We start from the raw sequence: 14,016 nt of genomic DNA, 5'->3' as shown, positions 1-14,016 counted from the left end.
CAATGTATGTGCTGCAGAATAAAAGTCAAGCAACTGCATATAATGGAGCAGGAGTAGATGAAGTTTATTCAAAAGCATGTTTCTTAACAACTGCCAGCATTTTAGAAAACCATCACGGCTTATTCAACATATTTCAGAATATAAACGTAATGCATAATTCACTGATTTACGCATCAATTGATTTGCAAAGGAAAATAATCTGCTTTTCATTTTTGAATATTTAGCTGAGCCGAGAAACTGAAGACGATGAGTGTAGAACAGACACCAGATCAAATGATCCCGTGTGACGACATCGCTGTTTCAGGTTCAGTCTGGACCGGGATGGTGTGAACTCAAGTTGAAGTGACGTCAGCCGTCACACCAGACGTTACAAGAGTTTTCTTATCTAGCTCAACCAAATGTAAAACAGGTTTTATTGGAGACTGTATGATGTTCAAGGCAGGCTGGCTGAGGACCAGCGCCAGGAAAAAGGGAAATGCATGAAGAAATGCGCCACCATAGACGGGGGAAACCAATGAAGACAGATCATTACCAAAGAGGAACTCCAAAGATTTAGGAGAGGCAATAAAGCAAAAGGTTATGAGTTATTTGCAAGCAGTTAACTCAGGGCCTCCGTTCATCTGGCAAAGCCTGCTGGAGGGGAAAAAGAGATGAGGTGTAATGTCGTAAAGATGGTTTTCCATGAAAAAAAAGGGGAAAAGATTCAGTCATCTACAAAAAAAACAACCAGGCTAGCTGACATGCAACACGGAAGATCGACACAATGCGACAGTTTTTTTTTTAAATTGGTATTTAAACAAAATCCAAATAAAATTCCAGAGTTTGAACGAATAAAAGTGATGATGAAGAGAAGGGCAAAAAAACTGTAAGAGGGCCTTTGGATTTATAATTGCTGCTGATTAGAAATAATTGCTTTTTTTTCTAATCTGAAAGGTTATTTTTTTTCTTGTAGTTGCTGGAATCCTATATATGCACAAGAGGTGACCTGTCATTACACTTCCTATTTTCACTTTGAGTCCAACGAGCTTGTGCCTGTGCCTCCCTCAGATGACAGAGCTCTTGACTGGGGGATCACTGGACTTCCCTGACTGGAAACTCCATGTTAGCACGTGTGCGGCTCCACTACATCTTCAGCCATAATGTAGCACCGATGCCATCAGCACGAGCGTGACCGCTGGGGTTCCCATGGGTCCGTTTGGAGAGTACGTGACAGCTGAGATAAAGCAGGCAGTGACAGTAAGGGAGCAGTTTCTGCATCACTTGGCCTCTCCGCTCCACACTGCGCGCTTGCTCTCATGTGTGACTTGTTTGTCTTGGTGATAGGAAATGAACACAGTGGTTTGAGGAGAAGAGGGGGTGTGGAGATGTACACTTATTACCGTCAGCAGCTGCTGACTCAGCTGTTTGAGGAAGCAACTGTCAGCCTTTGGTTGATGCCTGCAGCCTATCAATCTGAAGAATCGATGGAGCTTCAACAGGGTGCAGTGTGTGTGTGTGTGTGTGTGTGTGTGTGTGTGTGTGTGTGTGTGTGTGTGAGAGAGAGAGAGAGAGAGAGAGGGAAACTGCTAATATGAATGATGACTTTTGACATAGATGTGGGAAAATGAAGTCATTTATTTTCTGCGGCATGACACGGGGGGGAATTTTCGGTTTAATTACTGTCAGCAGCAGCATTGAAAACAAACTGTGGACTTTTTTTGTCTCTTTAGACACACATGACACCCATTCTAACAAAGTGCATTACGAGGTACTCTTAATCGAATAGTAATGCCCCGTCTCATAAAAGTTAGTGTCCGGGCTGCTCTATATTTCATGTGGACTGAATTTGACTAGACAAGTTGAGGTAATTTTGTAACGGTTCAAAACAAATTCACTTGTCAGTTGTGTTGTAGTTTACAAACACGTTGTCATAACTCATGTTCTATTGAATTCTCTGGTTGAGGCATAAATTCAGCTTGAAGTCCTAAACTGTATACTCTTCATCCACCATTCAATCTACCTAAAATATCCAGTTTATTTAATGAAGCTTTGACATATTACTACTGTTTAATGTCGGCTGCAGCTGTGTCTGTCGGTGTTAATGCGTTTCTTCAGAAATGAAACCATGTCTCAGTCAATCAATCTTTTTGAAATGAAAGGCAAATTTCAGCACTGACGTTTATCACTGTGAGCAACATTTTCATTAAGATTAAAGTAAATAAGTGTGACTTGAAAATGTGGCCAACTGAAGACACACAGCAAGTTTTCATCATGTGAGCTAAAGGGTATCAGGAGAGGTTAAGGGTCAAGCAATGCACACTGGGAAGCTCATTAAAGATAATAAGCTAATAAGCTGATCATGTGCCTACAGATTGAACTCTGCTTTATCTTCATTCAACTCGGTATTTTAAACCCTAATCAAATTAGCAGAACTCGAGTTTATAGGTTCTGTGAAATGGTCTGAGAATAAAATAGTTAAATCAATTTGAATTAACCTGTTAAACTAATGAGAAAAGAACAGAACAGAAGAATGTTGTTCTTGTGAAGAAAGAGGACATTTTGATACCAGACAGAAATCATTATTATATTCAAAATGTATTGTGTTAAACTCAAATGGCAGCATGTTACAGTTAAAGCTGCTTCTACATTAATCTAGTTCTGTTTTATTTTACTTTTATTTCTACCTTACAATGAACACACTCTTCATACTCAAGCTAATCCTCCCGCAAACACTACTGCAAGCATGTTGATACCACAGCTTCAACTTGTAAAAGGAGAATTTTCCAGCGTTTTACAAAAGTCAGGGATTTAAATACTTTTCTCCAACAGTCATCATGTGCTCACATTGTGGCCTTGACAACAGTGTGTTGTTCTCTTTGTGTCTGCATGTGCCTCAGGCCAACATTGTCCTCTAATTAATTTTGGCAGGTTTATCTTTGGTTCCTGTCACCACATCTCCCGTGTGTGTGTGTGTGTGTGTGTGTGTGTGTGTGTGTGTGTGTGTGTGTGTGTGTGTGTGTGTGTGTGCATTAATTTAAATTTATCCAACTCGCACATATGGTGCCTGAACCGGGAACCAACAAATCTGATTTTATGTGATTTTCTGGAGGTAAAAAAAAAGAAAAAAGAAAAAGAAGTAAATAAATACTAGATCCGTTTTGTACCAGACGGCGTCGCTGTTCTCCAGACTGAGGGCGACAGATTTGGGCGCGATGCTCCTGAGCTGGATTGAAGATTGAATGCACATTAGATTAGATTTAATCTAATCAACCGGTCTGCCTCTAAAGTAAGTGCGGCAGACAGCAGCTCTGATCACAGCGAACCAGAGAAAAGTGAGTCTGAGATCAGCGACCTGCACCGAAGAGTGCTCTCACTTTTTTATCTATCTGTGCACATCATAATAATAATAATCAGTAGTATTGTCATTCTAATTGTTATTGTTACTTTAAGATGTTTTATGTGCATTTTTAATATACAGCACTGACAGTCAATTCAGACGATGTCAACAGAAATAAAATGCAAACAAATAAAATAAATAAATAATCACCATAATAAATAATGTTTCCGCAGATACAGAAAATGATAATAATTGTCATATTATTAATATTATAATACTACTATTATCATCGTTATCATAAGTTATCCTTTGAATAGCGAACACAAATAAAAAAAGACAATAAAAATAAATGTTGATTAATTTAAAGATACTTATAATATAAAATAAACAAATAAATAAATACATAAATAAACAGCAACAGGTTCAGCAGATACAACACGTGACAACACGGTGTCTGTCTCTTGTTATTATCGCCTCCTCCGACCTGAATCCACCGCTGCTCGTCCAAACCGATCGATGATCAGCGGGACAGAAATCTGCGGAAAGTGTTGAACCCTGTCAGACGTTCAAGAGCCACCGGAAGTGGGCGGTTTATGCCTGTGCGTGTGTGTGTGAGTGAGTGAGTGAGTGAGTGAGTGAGTGAGAGAGAGAGACAGAGAGAGAGAGAGAGAGAGAGAGAGAGCAGTGAACTAAAGCGAACTGTTGCAAACTAGACGGCTGACTGAGCGGCGGACTGACCGGGAGATCTCTGTCGCAGCCTCTCCTTCGCGTTTTATGAGCACGGACAGCGGCTCGGGTCGCTCCACGGAGGTAAGGCTGACACTTCTCCACGTCTTTTTTCCACTGTGTGTCGTGTGAACGTGGATTGGGGGGGTGTTGAAAGTCCTCCGTTGCGCAATGAAGAGTCTTGACAGCGCTTTTGTAAACAAACTGCGAGTGCGGCACCGCAACGGAGGAAAGAAACCCCGCACACGGCTGCGTGGAGTAAACAATTTCTTGTCGGGTGGGAGTTTGGGGGGCGGTGTAGGTTTTTATTATTATTATTTTTTTCTCTTTCTGCGACTTCTTCCCTGAACAGTGCTGAATCAACAGGCAGCTCCCCCCGGTCCTATAATAACCTCCACGGACTGACAGCGTGTCTCCGGTGCCCGTGGAGCGCGCTGTCACTGTCTTTGCCGCGTGTGACTTCACTGCGTAAACTTGTTGGGTTCTCGCTGCCTTTCTGCTCGTGAAGTGCGAGTTTATCTCCCGGTGTGACCTACACGAGGCGTTCAAGTGCCAACCCAGCTGAAACAGGACCACGAAGATAACCCGTGGCGGCTCTCACAGCCAGCGCCGACAGGCTCCGTCTCGTAAATGAGCGTTATACAGCTCTCATGAGCCTAATAGCGGTACGAGTCAGACTTTACGAGTCTGACAGGTGAGAGAGTCTGACTGAGAGCTTTTTGTTCAGGATCCTCAACTCAACTCTGCCGCGTTCGGGTCCAGTTTGAGCCCCGTTCATCAAGGATTTGGGGGGATTTTTTTTTTTTTTTCAGTTCACATGTCAGAGAGGGACCTTGTCCTCTCTGTGCTCATTTCTCTGACAGCTGTACAGATTAAAACTTCACATGCAGAGATAGATAATATGCAGGGCTCAGGTGCAGTCTAGTTGTACTGGTGCGCCTAACTTTTTAAAAAAATATTATTTACGTGCACCAGCACGTCATTCAGGTGCACCCAGTTTCTTATCACATGATGCAAAGTAATTGCAAACAGGAAGTAATGTGATTAAAAATGAACCTCTCCGTCTCTGCACTGGTGCCATTAATAACAGTGCCCTGGTATGATTTTGATAGACATGAATTTTGCATCACAGTTTTCATTTTCTAGTGTGGAAAAGCTATTAAACATATGATGAGTCTGTGAGATTTATAGGATATCGTCATTAAATGCTGCTCCTGCAGTTTGGTTTATGTTATAGCTCCACATATTCACGATAATATCTCAGTTATTTGCTCAGCCATAATTGCTTTGGTTTAAACTAAATGGCAGCAGGTTAATTGTTTTGGTCCGGCTGTAACATAAAACAAGCTCCTTCAAATATAATTAAACATCTTTTTTGAATGGGTGTGTTCACGTTTCTTACCAGCACAGACGATATGCAGGTTTCTTTGCAAAAGCATGAACATTAATAATATGAATGTGGGACTAGAATGCGACTCAGAACGCATACCTCTGCCAATACCAACAGTTAACCGCTAACCTAATATCAAACTGGAGAGCTTGACTGCCATAACTTATTAACCATAATTTAAAGGTCCTGCTTTTTTACAATATTTGATTTTGGGTCTCATTCTCAGCCTGTCAATTATTGACGCTTTGGGCTCTCCAGGTCTCCAAGTACCGCCGCTTTTGATCGATGGGTCGGGTCGGTCACCAACCCAGAGAATCAGTGTTTGACGGGTTGGAAATGACACCCAAAACACGTACGAGTGGAACCTTTTAAGCTCACCAGATTCAGGGCAACAGCACAATTTCCTCGGTGGAAGCAGTAAACCTCAAAAAACAACCACAGGATATTTAAGGTCACTCAGCATTGAATACCGTAAAATGCACTTCCGGTCCCTGTGGCAATATTTCAGTTCCTCAAAATAATCACAAAAAGGGTCACTGTCATTTCGCACCCCAGAGCTTCACACAGACCCACAGAAAGCCTTTAGACTACACTTATTTTACACTCTTAGCAATGTGGCCCAAGAAGGAGCAAATGTTTATTCTGCCGAGAGGGATACAGTTCTATGGTATTTATAGTAGCGCGTATATTGCTATAAATGCAAGCTGTGTTCATGTGCTCACTGTCTCGTCCTTGAGAGTACATTTGGTCATTTCGGTCGGGTCCATTTTAGGTCTCCTGATTGTGCGCTAGGCGGAAACAAAAGAATGGTCTTTGCGTTGTCCTGTTGATATGTGTTCTGAGAGAGCATGTAAAGGACAGTCTGTACAGAGCTGACTGTCAGGGCTGTGACACACGACTGAACCAATCAATACAGAATGAAGACCCCCGTGTGTTTGTGCTTACAAACAGAATTGAAATGTCACTGGAGCTTTGATGTCTCTGCGTCATTTCCAAGAGTACAGTGTGTGTGTGTGTGTGTGTGTGTGTGTGTGTGTGTGTATTTGTATGCAAATGAGCTTTTCTGCAGTGAAATCACCTTCCTGATAGACACCCTTTGTTGTTCAGATAAGAGTTGTTTTCCTTCATCAAACCGCACATTTGTTTCCTCCTGCATACAGCCGAGCTGCTGTTGATTTTGTCCCCTTTGGCTCCAAGTCATTGAGAATTACATGTTGTGATAATGTCCTCTGCCCTGTCGAGGCCGCTGCATGACGATGAGCGACGCGACCGGCTGCTCTATGAGTCGTTATTTGTCTGACGCCTTCCTGTTTAGCTGTGGGATGAGTTGTCAGAAATGCCCGAAATTAGTCATTAATCAAAAAAAAAAATCAACAACAACTTTGATAGTTGACTCATCCTATTTGTCATGCACGGTAGCTGCAGTTCTCTCTTGTGTGAAGTTGAATGCCTTTTGGCATCGGGCAAAGCAGTTGGAAGACGTCAATTTGCGCACTGAGAAGTTGCATAAGAGATCACCTTTTTTTTTTTTAAATGTTAATGACTAAATATCTCAGCGTTCCTTGTCAATTCTCTTCTCTTGTGTTGGTCACGTCTGCCCTCTCGATCAATAAAAGGTTCTAGTCGAGCTGTAATCTACTGGAAATAGTGGTCAATGCCTTTTAGCATTTAACCTGGTTGGCAGGCAGCATGTTACCCCGTGTGTTCCCCTCTGTCAGCGCAGTGGATGGGAACGCAGAGTTTTCCCAGGTTTCTGTGAAAAAGAGGGTGTTTTGTGTTGGCACGTGAAAGCGGCATGCTGGCCAGGAATGAATTGGCTGGCACACTGTGTGCCTGACAGAAAGACCCAGATGCAGGAGCAGTGGCGGCAGGGGAGACAGGGTAGCCCAGTGTTTCACTGTGCCATGTGCTTCCAGCATGTCATGTCCTTAAGCTCGTCTGTGCTTCTCACTTTTTCACCCGCCGCTGCCAGACTAGTGTAGGGTTCAGCTGGGCTGGAGAGACCAATGACAAAACTGGAATGCTACAAGCAAGGGGTGGGGGGGGGCAGGGGGACATGTTCAGCATGGGAGACATGTTCTCAGCATTGACATCATGAGGAGATGGAAATGAGCCGTGGTTTTGATCTGACTGAGCCATGAGTCAAAGGTGTTCAAATCGCTCATGCGCTAATGACTGTGCCGACCATGGGGCTCGTCATCGGCCTGAACAGAAGAGGACAGGATGGACAGGTGAAAGATAAAGGGAAGGGGAGAAAGACTTCAAGAATCAGTTGCAGAAGGGCAAAAATATCACATGAATAGAGTGTGAAAGCCAAACTTGGGGATGAACTCAGTGTGAAAGAGAAAGGGAAACACGCTCAAAGGGAAGTGATAAGGAAGCATGTGGTGACATGCACCCTTACCCTCCTCCCCCTTTCAGTTGGGCTAACGCTAATCCACTGGTCACGTGACCATGAGCTTTTAGCTTGGTCGAGGCCAGGGGTGCTCTGATCCATCTGTCGAATAGCGTTGCTGATTGTTGGCATCCACAGCCTGCACTCCTGTCCCATGATCGCTGCTCCACGCAAGACTCAAATTTGATTGCCGTCAGCGAGTTTCTTCTGCAGGGTCTTTAAAAGCATTGTCAGTCTCTCTCAGTGTCAGTGTCTCTCCCATCATTTACTTTCCTTTCTCTCTCCTTAACTTTCATTAAATTCCTCTTCTTGTCAGTGCAGAGACTAAGTGGTAGGAGGACAACAGTCGACCTTTTCAGACGCTGAGAAGCACGATAAGGCCTTGGGTTATTATCTCAGTGAAACACCAACAATAGACAGAACGCTCAAAGGCAAGTTTACATTCAGGCATGTGAAGGAAGTCAGAAATAAGGAGAGGAAATATGTGCTTGAATTCCCTCAGTGTCGCAGAGGATGCTTCCCTTTTTGTCACTGCGATCTGATATTGTGTAAGGAGAGGTTTGCCCAGGATGGACACAGAATAGATGTCAGTGAGCTGCAGTTATTATTCTCTCTTCTCTTGCACCAACCAAATCAACAGAATGAATGTTCGAAATGTATGTTTTTGCAAACCGTCCACATGTTGAAGCTTTGCATTTCTTTATGGTGCAACTTTACAAATCTTTAGGTTCAGTTTTCTATTTTATGTTGTAACGATGCTGTGGTTAGAAAAAGATCATGCTTTGGCTTAAAATATACCCGTCTTGGTCACGGGAGACACGGCAAACAACACCGTCGCCCCCTCCGCCTCCTGTCAGGTCATAAACATGCAACGTCAACATGATATGACACGTGTGGCAGAAATATGAATATGATACGTAGGCCTATGACGGGTCTGAATGTGACCGTGTTAGTGTTTCGCAGAATATTCACTGCCAACATTTTGTTCCGGCAACTGGGCTGTAATGACCCCGCTGCAAGCCCAAACACACAGGAGGTGAATTCTGTTGCAACTTGCTGCTGTGGCACCAGGCAGACGCACACATGCTGCCTAAGGTTCAGTGATATCGATACTCAGAATTTTGTTGATTCAAGAGCTGCATTCAGGAGCTCACTTGTTATCTAAAGCGAGGCACACTGCGGGTCCTGAGAAATGTCTCTCTACTGTACCTGTGGCTCGATACAATCTGTTACCACAGTACAGAGGCACAGCCAGCCGAGGGTCGGCCGCTCGAAGGTTAGTGAAAGTCCCTCCACTCTCCAGAACAAGCATCGGTCACTCTTTCAGTGAGAATCTGCAGACACAACTGCAGTTGTGCTTCGAAGCTCGGGAATAAATTTAAGTTCTCTGCAGTTTCTTAAAATCAGAGTTTACTAAAAAAGTATGGCTGCTTTTGAAATCCTGGATTTGTCATTTGATGAGTTATTGATCTCAGATTTTTGTAGTAATGGTGTTGTGAAGTCACACCGCACAATTTCTTTTGTGTTTTTATTAACGCCTTTAGCACTGATGTCATGTTTCATCTGTCATCCATGAATTATGCGAACAAATGGCTTCATCTTCGCCCTCAAGCGGATTCTATCACGTGAACTTTTGAGTTCTGAAGAGACAAAGACACTTGATTGAGTAGAGTTTAGAACATGTGCGGGGTGTGTTGTTGTTGGTGGTGGTGGTGTTGGTGGTGATTATTGCGGGAGAAAAATATGATTCTCCCACGTCATTCTGTCTTCAGACAATAGGAGATAATACGTATCCTGTACAGATGTTAAAGTCTGAATAAAGATAGTGAAGATTTCCCCTGTGAGTTTATTTCTCATGGTCTCTGCAACCTAGGTATTCAAAGCTACTGTAGCTACTGATGTCTGTAGATGTCTGTAGAACAGATGTCGGGTGAACTGTTTTTGTAAAACTCATAAGGAGGCCATTGATTTATCTGTGTTAGCAGTCTAAGTGTCTCTGAGCTATTTTACCTCTCAGTCCTCTGGCTAGAGGGGAGAGACTCTGTGGATAGTAGATATAATTTGGGAAGACTTGTTCGTGTTATCACGGCACCGCTCTGTGTAGACAGACGCGCTGTTATTTTGATCCTCCGAGATCTCAACGCAAGCCATCGGCGTCTCTGAGTCTTCTTCTCTCTCCCGAGCGGTCAAGTGAGCCGAAATTCCACAAAAGTTATATTAGTATCAGTAAATGTCTCAAGTTGTTTCCAAAGCATAACTGAGAATGATGATCTGTTCTTTGTTAGTAAGTATAAATGGACAAATACCTTGACATTAGTTATGTTTGTTTAGGATAAGGCACGAATCCTTTCTATATCTACACATCAGGTGTGGTGTTACCTCTCTTGTGGCACCAAGGATTTGACTAAATCTCAGTTGGTAGAGGCTTAGCAGTTTATTTCTTCTCTTCACATCCATATTATTCACACTATGGATTGTAACCCTATACAGCCTGACCTGCTGGCCTACTTCTGAGGGCTTGTATAGTTTATCACCCATTGCAGTGACCAGGACACTGTATTAAGTCCATCTGATAGTGTTTGTCGGTTGGAGAGGGTGCCCTGACAGTAATGCTGAAAACTATGATTTTAACCAAATTTGAAGCATTCAAGATTCACGTCTTTATTGTGATTTTGCACAACAGTGACAGACCACAAGTAGCTAAGGGAGTAATAAGAAAATACCAAAGAACAGGCATGCAAAATATTGTCAACATATTTTTATTTTTTTGCAAAATAGAATAAAATAACAAAAATAAATAGATAGTATATAAACTGATATTTAAAAAAAATTAGCGCATAAGTAATAAAGACTTCTCAGTGCAGCAGTGTCTCAGGCTTAGTGATGGGGAAAAAAACACAATTTAATTGTCCCTAAATGCTCCCTCTAAGCCAATATAAGCTCTAAATAGGTTGAGGAATGTGATACTGTTTTCAGCATTACTTGGCTGAACACCACGCACTCATGTGACCTATGAAATCTAAAGATGTTTGCAGTGTGGCTGGTTGGAGCATGGACATTATCAAATCAAATCAAATCAAAGCAGTTTTATTTATATAGCTTTAAGTCACGATCGCTTTGCCTCAGTGGGCTTTTGAAAATGTTTGATGAACGACTTCCTCAGTCCTCAGACCTTTGATTCAGTATTGAATTGAGTTACACGTACATAATATGTACAGTGCAAACTATTTATGCGGTGATATGTCATTATGATCTGAATTGGCCTGGCAGAAAAATACCTGTGATAGTGCTGTTATGGTGCCAACACCCAAGAGACAAAGGATTAACTGCTGTGCAGGTGATCAGTGTTGGCATTGTCGTGCTCTAGAGACGAAAAGAAATCTTTGCATCCAAATACTCTGCATTGTTTTATTGTTTCGTTGACTTTTCCAATCCTCCCAAATGAATCGGCTACAAGTCACCTTCGTTGTAGTTGCATCCACTCCACCTGTGCGATGGTCCACCTCTTCAGATCTTGTGTTGATTATTTCTGGTCGTTTTAACATTGTGAGACTATAAATGACTTCACTCACTATGTTTACATGATGTTGGAAAAAGAGGGACTGTCGTGTTAACGAGACACAGTTTATGTTGTGTCTGCTGAAGGACTTTAACATTTTGAAGTAAGTGGACGGAAGGAAACCGCAAAATGGTAACCTTCTCAAAATACCAACGGTGGTGGTGGAGTCCACATACTTTAATTAATAAATCAGTTCTCTCCTTGTGCTTGTGTACTGGGACAATGGCAGCAGTCCGCTTAAATGGCCTAATTGAGCTATGACCATAGCAGGGTGTGGGTAGAAATGTGCTGACTGCCTCATTTGGTCGTGATACACAAAGTAACCTGAAGCTAAGGTATCAGGTGTAAAGGAAGCAGCCAGACAAGGAACCCAGAGCCAGTGCATCGGTCCATCTTTATGTTTAACCCTAGTTAGCAAAACAGGGAGTGTGTGGGATTGCTGGTGACTGCAGCTTGGGAGCGTCTCTCAGGTTTTTGTGAAGATAAGCTGGTTATGGTGTGTGCAAACGTTGGCTGGGATTGAGACGAGGGAATCCAATTATTTATTCTCCATCTGTTCGATGAAGACCAGCTCAGGTTGGTTGCATTTGGGGAAAGTGTCTGCGTGTCTGAGTTTAGTTTGAAACTGTGATGAGCAACTTTTCCCTTTTTGAAAAAGTGTAGCCTGTTCCAGCCGTCCTCATCTTCAGATGGTCAAATTCACCTCCCAACAGCACAGGCACAGGTATAGAATCAGTAGACAGGAAAAAGCGTGACTTGCTACAGGACACAGATCCTAAAGGTGTGGGTTCCAAGAGTGCAGGTTGGGTGGGGGCCATTCACTATTGGTCAACCAGGCCAACAGTTTATCAGATCAGGCGAACAGGTAATTGGCTGCTGTCAGGAATGACTTCAATGCCTTTGACCGCATAGATAAAGTGGAAACCTGAAGGTGACACATCGCAAAGGCAGACAGGTAATCAGAGGAGGACAACACATAATTATGTTTGGTGCTAGAGAACTAATGGTATTTTCCTTGCAGTTCTCACTCTGTCAAAATTTAGACTTTCATTAGCAGGAAAATCCCCTTAAATGGCCAACAAGTAATAAATACCAATATTACACGCAGGCGAGCTTTCAGTTTGACTAGCTGTGTGATATATGTAATTTCTTCTTATTTAAAGATAAATATAACAACATGATGTATATTTCTCTGTAATTTACAGCATCGGTAATCAGAGCTGCTTACAGGCCAGACAGTGGAGTTTATACTGGGCGACTATTATTTTTAATTTGTCCAGTTTAACTGAGAATTTTTCTAAAAAGTAAGTGATTTCCTCAGGAGCCTGGTGAGCTAACAGTTGAAAGTCCCGAAACGGTAATATTTTCTTATCTTGTGGGAACAAGTCATGGATCTTGTAGGAGCAAGTTATAGCTCCGTGGCTCTTCCCACAAGATAACGACCTGCGTGCACAAGGTGAAGACACCATTTGTACTTTAAAGGTTCCATAATGGACCTCTGAGGAAGATATCTATTGTTTTTTGAGGAGTCTGAAAAGAATAAATCAGCCGATTTTCCTTTTGAACATAAACCCAAAACGTAACAAACATTTTCGAACTTTGATATTTCCAACATTAATGAATTTCCAACATTAATGAAACACCAGGCGCTGAAGATATTTCTGTTTGGATTAAGATTTCTTCCCCATAACTACACAGTGCGCCTTTATCGGTGATAAAGCTTTTTATAGAGGCACCGGTTCTTTTATAGACCCTCGTGTTTAAATTTAGCAGGAGGGGAGGGAGCTGCTGCTGCTGCTGCTGCTGCTGCTGCTGCTGCTGCTGCTGCTGCTGCTGCTGCCACCTTGTTCAAGACAGATAGTGGGAAAACTAATGGCTAGCCTGCAAATAAGTATCTATGTTTGCTGGGAGAGATGTTGGATCAAATGATATTTTAAAAAACAGAAAACAGGCTGCCCATAAATAATGTCACCAAATGTATCTGCACACGTGCTCACATGCTCATGGGCGGGACAACATAAACAATTTAGCTCAGTGGTGTGCGCTGCCATTTATTCATGAAGCATGTTACTATGGAGTGTGTGTGTGTGTGCGTGTGTGTGTGTGTGTGTGCGTGCGTACAAGACATGTTTGCATCTGTTTTGTTGTACTAGATTTAGGTCACTGATGCTCCCTTGTGTCTGGGGAAAGCACTAACATCTGTGTAAGATTACTGTAAGGAGCATTTGATTAAAAAATGATTCTGATGACTTTACCAGGGATGTGTTAATGTATTAATGTGTATGTCTTATTTACGTATTGCTGTCCACTGGATTAAAGGGTGCTGGATTAGAGCAGAAATTGGGTTGAATGATCAACCACAAATATTGTCTTCCCTTATGTCCCTTTGTGTGACTACGCCATAGGTTAGTAAATGATCTCTATCCGTCTCTTCTGTGCTCGTCGAGGCACCGTGCAATATAATGCAAAGTCAGTGTTTGGATTTGTGGAGCTGTTATCCCATATTGATCCTGTGAGCTCATCTGTGCCCGCAGCAGTGTCTGCCTAACAAGGCTCTCAGATGAGCTCTGCACGAAATCTCCAGCCGCCCCTGCCACTCCCACAACAAAACAACATTATTATTTGCCTCC

At 42.5% G+C, this 14,016-nt stretch overlaps 1 protein-coding gene across 1 annotated transcript in view; it reads left to right on the top strand.

Moving 5' to 3' along the window:
* Positions 1-3,815: 3,815 nt before the first annotated feature.
* The window catches only part of stat5a (signal transducer and activator of transcription 5a), a 52,053-nt gene continuing 41,852 nt past the window's right edge, over positions 3,816-14,016 (top strand). Inside the window, exon 1 of the mRNA XM_037087818.1 lies at positions 3,816-4,126. The gene's annotated coding sequence lies outside the window, so the exon portion shown is untranslated. The remainder of the gene's footprint in view (positions 4,127-14,016) is intronic.

Source organism: Acanthopagrus latus, chromosome 23 (genome assembly GCF_904848185.1).
Source record: "Acanthopagrus latus isolate v.2019 chromosome 23, fAcaLat1.1, whole genome shotgun sequence".
Taxonomy (NCBI): domain Eukaryota; kingdom Metazoa; phylum Chordata; class Actinopteri; order Spariformes; family Sparidae; genus Acanthopagrus; species Acanthopagrus latus.
The sequence above is the reverse complement of the archived record's forward strand: the minus strand, read 5'-3'. Positions and strand labels throughout refer to the sequence as shown.